Genomic DNA, 6670 nt, shown 5'->3' with positions numbered 1-6670 from the left:
CAAAAGATGAAGTGATGTCATCTCATTGTCATAGTCTAAAACAGCCTGCTTCCATCTGCATTGTTTATTGGGAAAACCTTTTGCACTGGAGCGAGCCTAGCCTAAGATTGGGCAATGTTCTCTTTACATATGGCCCGCCATTCTGATGGGAACTTGGAGAGAGTTCATGTTGGTAATTTTCTTTTTTTGGACAGAACCAGAGTTTGAACTGAGGGCTTTGTTCTTGTTAGGCAAGTGCTCTTCTACTTGAGCCACACACCCCGCCCTGCTTTTGCTTTATTTTTCAGATAGGATCTTACAGCCTGGACCATAAGGGCTGGTGGAGTGACTCAAGCAGTAAGAGTGCCAAACAAACACAAGGCCATGAGTTCAGGCCCCAGTGCTGCCAAAATAAATAAATAAAAATGATCACAGCCTGGACCACCATCCTCTCACCTATATCTCCCACATAGCTAGGATGACAGGCACGTGCCACCATGCCCAACTTTTATTGGTTGAGATAGGGTCTTGTGAACTTTTTCCACCTCCTGAGTAGTTAGAATTACAGGTATGAGCCACTGCACTCGGCCCCTAGTTATGTTTTGAGCATTGTTTTCAGATATCTCCAGCAACCCTACTGTCCAAAGTTAGTCCCTGCTGTTAAGTGACTGAAAGAGAATGAAGTTTGGGAAGACTAGAACAAATATGACTAGGAAGAAGGCTCTGCCCTTTACCTGAGTGTTTGCAGGAGGGAAGCTGTCAAAGGTACCTGGGCCAGAGTAAGGGGAAGGGTAGGCCCCCATTATATGCCAGGCAAGGATGACTGGGACCTCCACTGGATAACAACGCATCATCCTTAGGTGGGTCCAAACAGATAAGGCCCTCCAGCAGTGCCTTGCAGTGCAGGATGTCCTACAGTGGGCGGGCTCATGCAACCTTCATTTGCTGAGTTTTGCCCCTTGCAATGACTCGTGTTGTCTTTGCTGAAATCACTCACATCCTTTTTTTTTGGTAGTACTAGGGTTTGAACTCAGGACCTCATGCTTGCTAGGCAGGCACTCTACCACTTGAGGCACTCTTCCAGGTATTTTTAGGATAGGGTCTTGCTTTCATTTTGCTTGGGCTGGCCTCAAACTGATCCTTTTGATCTCTGCCTCCTAAGTAGCTAGGATTATAGGCGTAAGTCACCAGCACCCAGCTTACATATGTTCTTCAACAGTACCCCTGACCTTTGCAACCAAAGTGATTGTCAGTGTCCATTGAACAATGTCAATCCTGAGTCCTCAGCTCTGGAAATGTCAAGTGGTAGTGGAAAGCTAGAAGATGAACTGGTCCATTCCTGTTCCCAGCTTGAACTCTCCTGGCACTACTGCAGCATCCCTTTGTATTACTTGGCTCTGTTTCTGTCTCTGTTCTCTCTCCCCTAGGAGATGTGTTCATGTGTGTCTACGTGGGAGACAGACAATGGACACAGGGCTTCATTGATCTATAGTTTCTCCACCTGAAGAAGTCTCTTTACAACTTTAAAAACTTGGACGTTGCCTACTTTGGTAGGGAACAAGGGTACGAGAAAAGGTAGGAGGGCCTCCATACCAAAATGAGAAATTCAATTAAAATTAAAATGACTTGGAAGATAATGAAATCACACTTCATGTATCGAACCAAGACACTTGTGTTCACGCACATGTTCTTGGTGGCCACTAGAGGTCACTGTCCCTACTGTGAGTCTGTTCTTGTGCTTCCTGGGCTGGCAGGCTCTGTCCTGTAGGCCCTCAACTCCACCTTCTCTTAGTGAGCCTGTCCTGTGAAGGCATGGCTAGCTAGGGTGTCCTTAGACCAGCTTTAACCCTGGTGACTAGTCCTAGAGTGGAGCATTGTTCAACAAATGGGAGTGGGAGAAGATTATGAAGGTAATAATGGGAATGCTTACCTTTCATTTGTTCGTTCAAGAATGTTTGTCAAATAGCTCCTAAGTCTTGGAGGACATGTCAGAACAAAATAGAAAAGTCTCTGCCCTTGTGGAAGTTATGTACAGGTTGGGAGAGAACATCAATAACATACATAAGGATACATGAAAAGGTGACTGTGGGAAAAACAGAAAGGTGAGGTGCCTGAGGAGAGCTGGATTGTGACCTAAAACAGGGAGGGCCTTGCTGAGAACACAGGAGGAGTGAAGAAGGTGGTCAGATGGGATGTTCTAGGTTCTTCCAGGAGCAGAATGTTCTTATCCGAACAGGGCAATTAGTCTATTGGCTGTTTGGGGGGTCTTCTGCATTTAGGCATCCCTGAGTGATGGATAAGAAGACAGCCTGCGGCCTCCCACATGGTGTGAAGCCCCAGACTGCCTGGAGTGGCCCCACCAGCCGCTTAGCCCCTCCCCTCCTCACACACCTCTGTGAAGTAGCCTGATGCCTGCCACACACAGTCTCCGAAGATGTGGTTTGGATTGTGGGGACAAGCCAAGTCAGAATGTTGCACTAATCATAACAGGGCAGCAGAGATACCAATGTGATCATAGCTGTTGGGATGTGCCTCTTTCTAAATCACTGCACCGTCCAACTGCTACCTTCTATGTCCAGCTTTGAAGCAAGCTCTGAGTGGCTCTAACTACTCAAATAAGGTCAGCATGGAGTGGAAACTCCACGTTCCCAGCAGAGCACGGTTTTCCTCCGATTTGGGCTCCAGTGGAGCGCCAGTCATTGCAAATATGTGGAACCCAAAGCACCACTGGTTCTCAACCCACTGTGCTCAAAAGCAAAGATAAAGCCAACTTGGGTCTGGACTCGGTCCATACAGAATCAGTTTCTGGTGAGTCGGACATGCATTTTCATCCTCCAGAAGGCTCGGGGTGGTCAAAACCTCCCCTTTGTGGAATTGGGACTCTGAATGATGCACCAGTGAAGGGCAGTGGGATACTTTGAGCTCAGTGATTTCAAAACAGACATCAAATTCAAGAACCTATGAGGCCAACTCTTGATTCTCCAGAAAACAGACTGTGTGTATAGAGAAAGGTTCGCTATAACGAATTGGCTCATGTGGTTCTGCTGTGTAGACTGGCAGCCTGGAGGCCCCCAGAGCTGCTGATGCAAAGGAGGCTCAAGAACATGTGCTACGGGATCCACTCTTGCCTGGATTGGGGGATCTAGGCCTTCATCTGACAGGAGGAGGCTCGCCATGGTATGGAGCACAGTCTGCTTACTCAGAGTTCACTGATTTAAATGTGAATCTTATCCAAACACACCCTGGCAATGGGTGACACCCAAAATTCACTAACTGGAGCCAATCCTGGAAATTGAGATCTTACATGTGGCCTAGTGAGCTGAGCTACAGTCTAGATGATTGAACAGCAGTGGGTCTTGATCCCTAATCCATGGCTAATTTGGCCTCCCAGTCATTGAATAGATCACCCCATTTCATTCAGATTCCCTCATCTTCAAAATGAAAGGATGCGATGCCCTGAGAACCTCTAAAAGAGCAACTCAGGAACATTGGAATGGCCTTACAGATTAAAGTGGTTTCTTTCCTATGAGCAGGAACAATCAGAAGTGCTTGAAGAGTTAACTTGTAATGGTAGTCCTCAGCAGTCTCACAGTTTTAAGGCTGCAAACCCCAGACTAGCGTGCCTGGCTTGCCACTTGCTCTGTGACCAAGGGTGAGCTACTTAACTTCTCTTAGCTTTGCTTTTCTCATTTGTAAAATGAGATAACAGATAACCCCACAGTATGGTTTTTTATGGATAAAATGAGAAGCAATGTGTGGAGCATCTGTGGCTGGCCCTGTCGTGAACCTCAAAACCCATCAACCATTATTGCTCTTTTCCAACCTCCTTTGTCACTGCATACCACCCCTCCTCTGGGTGCATGTGCTACAGGGGGTTAGGTCCAAAACTAATATTTTTAGGCTCCAGCCCACATGGCTGCTCCTAGCTGACTTTGCACTCCCAGAGCTGTAAAATTAACACCTCCAAAGCCCTTCTAGATATCAGGTTCTTTGCCCTTAAGCAGATGCCAACAGAACTCTCTAGAGTAAGAGAGGATGTCTTATTATTATTATTATTTTTTTTTTGTGGTGCTGGACTTTGAACTCAGGACCTCCTGCTTGTTAGGCAGGCGCTCTACCACTTGAGCCACTCTGCCAGCCCAGAGAGAGAGGATGTCTTTGTTGGGGGTGGCATGATTCGCCTTGTTCACCAACAAGCAGTGTCTGCCTGAGGTGGGTGTGGGCCCTGGAGCATCCTGAGGGATGGGGAACAGAGTGGTTATCACCCTCCCAGGAGGGTGATTCTCAGATACCTACCCAAGAAGGCCTGGCCCAAGAAGACACCAGAAAAGCTGACCTCGGACAGGGAATGGGAGCCTTGAGTAAGAGAGCCTGTGACAACTGCAGAAATGAAAGTTGTTCTTCCAGGCCAGCAAGTGTGTGACACAGCATCTACAGCTATGGCAGAGGGCTGAGTGAAGCTGTGACACACACAGTTGCAAAAAAGTATTTAAAACACCCAACACTTACTACCATTAATGAAAAAATTCTATCCACCAAGCTGGTGTGGAACAAAACACTGGGACTTACGTGAATTAGTTTCCTGTGGCTACCATAATAAATCTTAAGAATAGCTTAAAACAACAAAAATGTAGTCTCTTCCAGTCCTGTAAGCCAGCACTTCCTCCAAGGCTTTAGAGGAAAATCCTTCCTCTTGTAGCTTCTGGTGGCTCCTAGCTTTCCTTGGCTTGTAGCTGCCTCACTCCTTTCTCAGCCTCCATCTTCATATGGCCTAATGTGTCTCCTTCCTTTTCTCATCTAACACTTGCCCTTGGATTTAGCCTCCACCCTAATCTAGAATGATCTCAAGAACTTTAATAATATCTACAAAGACTCTACTTCCAACTAATGTCACAACTTTAGGCTTCAGGTGGACATGAAATTTGGAAAGACAAGACTCAACACACTACACTGTATCATGAGATGGACCTGCAAGGAAGGTTGATTGGAAAGTAGACACTAATTTTACACCATAAGGTAACCAAACTGCTTAATTAATTGCTGAAATGCCACAAAGCCTCTGCCCTGTTCCCAGCTGGCAGGAATGGCCTTCCAAGGTTTTCGGGCTGAAAGAAAAGAGGTGATGGTACCTGGGCACCCAGAGAGACAGCTGAAATGAGCCTCACGTTACCTGCATCAACTTGCCTGTCAAGGAGGATGCCAAGTTCACTTCTGATAAAATGGAACCCCAGGGCCAGGGTCTTTACCATCAGTGAATTTCTAATGCAGAGACACTTTTGACTTCCTGCTGCTTTGTCCCAGGTAGTCTCAGTTTGACCCCTTCCAGTGACAGAGAGCTCACCACTCGGTGGGGAAACCTCCATTTCACTCAACTCTAGGCAGGTGTAGCCCTAGGTCACACCTAGTCAAAGCCCAGCTCAAAGCCTTGTCCCCCAAAAAGCATCCTGTGCTTCTTCCCAGTATTTAAGATAATTCCACTCTTTGTTCAGGGCTTTCTTCTCCAGGCTAAATATCCCTCAGGAAGAGAGCCTACAGACCTGTAAGCTGCCAAACCATTGCACTTCCCTGCACGGAAGAAATCATTTCAGTGGCAGAGAAAACAAGAGCTCCATGGAGCAGCCCGGCCTGACTGACAAAACAGGGTTTGTTTGGTCTCATCTCTGGCCTGTGAGTCACTGACTATTTTTTCTTCTAAAGCTAGGGCTGCTGATTTATCAGGGGCTCCTGTTTCCTGGCTGATGAACAGATGGAAGAAACACAATCTGGCCATCTACAGACCCGTGTAAGACTCAGGCCCTTGCTAGTAACTGCTAAAGCCGAACTGGAGGACCAGGAATCGCCTCTACCCTCCTCAGTCATAGGCCAGCTTAGCCTTTGCCTCTGTTCTTTGAATGGCTTTGTGTGCTGCTCTGCTCAGCAGTGGGCAGCTGTGCAATTGCAGCTGAGTTTCCAGGGTAATGGAGGCTCTGTTGTGCTAAGCTAAAAGAAAGGATCGAGGGAGCTGGGTTGAGATGCCCCCGACACCAGCCTTTGTTTTTTTTTTATTATTATTATTCATATATGCATACAAGGCTTGGGTCATTTCTCCCACCTGCTCCCACCCCCTCCCTTACCATCCACTCTGCTCCCTCCCTCTCCCCCCCCCCCCGACCCCGTCAATACCCAGCAGAAACTATTTTGCCCTTATTTCTAATTTTGTTGTAGAGAGAGTATAAGCAATAATAGGAAGGAACAAGGGTTTTTGCTGGTTGAGATAAGGACAGCTGTGCAGGGAGTTGACTCGCATTGATTTCCTGTGCATGTGTGTTACCTTCTAGGTTAATTCTTTTTGATCTAACCTTTTCTCTAGTTCCTGGTCCCCTTTTCCTATTGGCCTCAGTTGCTTTTAAGGTATCTGCTTTAGTTTCTCTGCCCAACAGCTATTTCTGTGGATGGGGACTTCTCTGTCTGTTTTCAGGGTTCAGCTTGGGGACATTGGTTGAGTTGGGACTCGTCCTTCTTTACAGAGACCTTAGTGAGGTGGAGCCGAGCTGGAGGAAGTAAGTCAGTTGGAGCATACTTTTGAAGGTCATACCTAGTGCCCAGTCCCTTCCCCTCTCTCTCTGTCTCTGCTTCCTATCTGCCATGGAGGTGAGCAACCTCTGCTACAAGTCCCCACCACCATGATGTTCTGCCTCACCATGGACCCAGA

Source organism: Castor canadensis, chromosome 5 (genome assembly GCF_047511655.1).
Source record: "Castor canadensis chromosome 5, mCasCan1.hap1v2, whole genome shotgun sequence".
NCBI classification, from domain to species: Eukaryota; Metazoa; Chordata; class Mammalia; order Rodentia; family Castoridae; genus Castor; species Castor canadensis.
The sequence above is the reverse complement of the archived record's forward strand: the minus strand, read 5'-3'. Positions refer to the sequence as shown.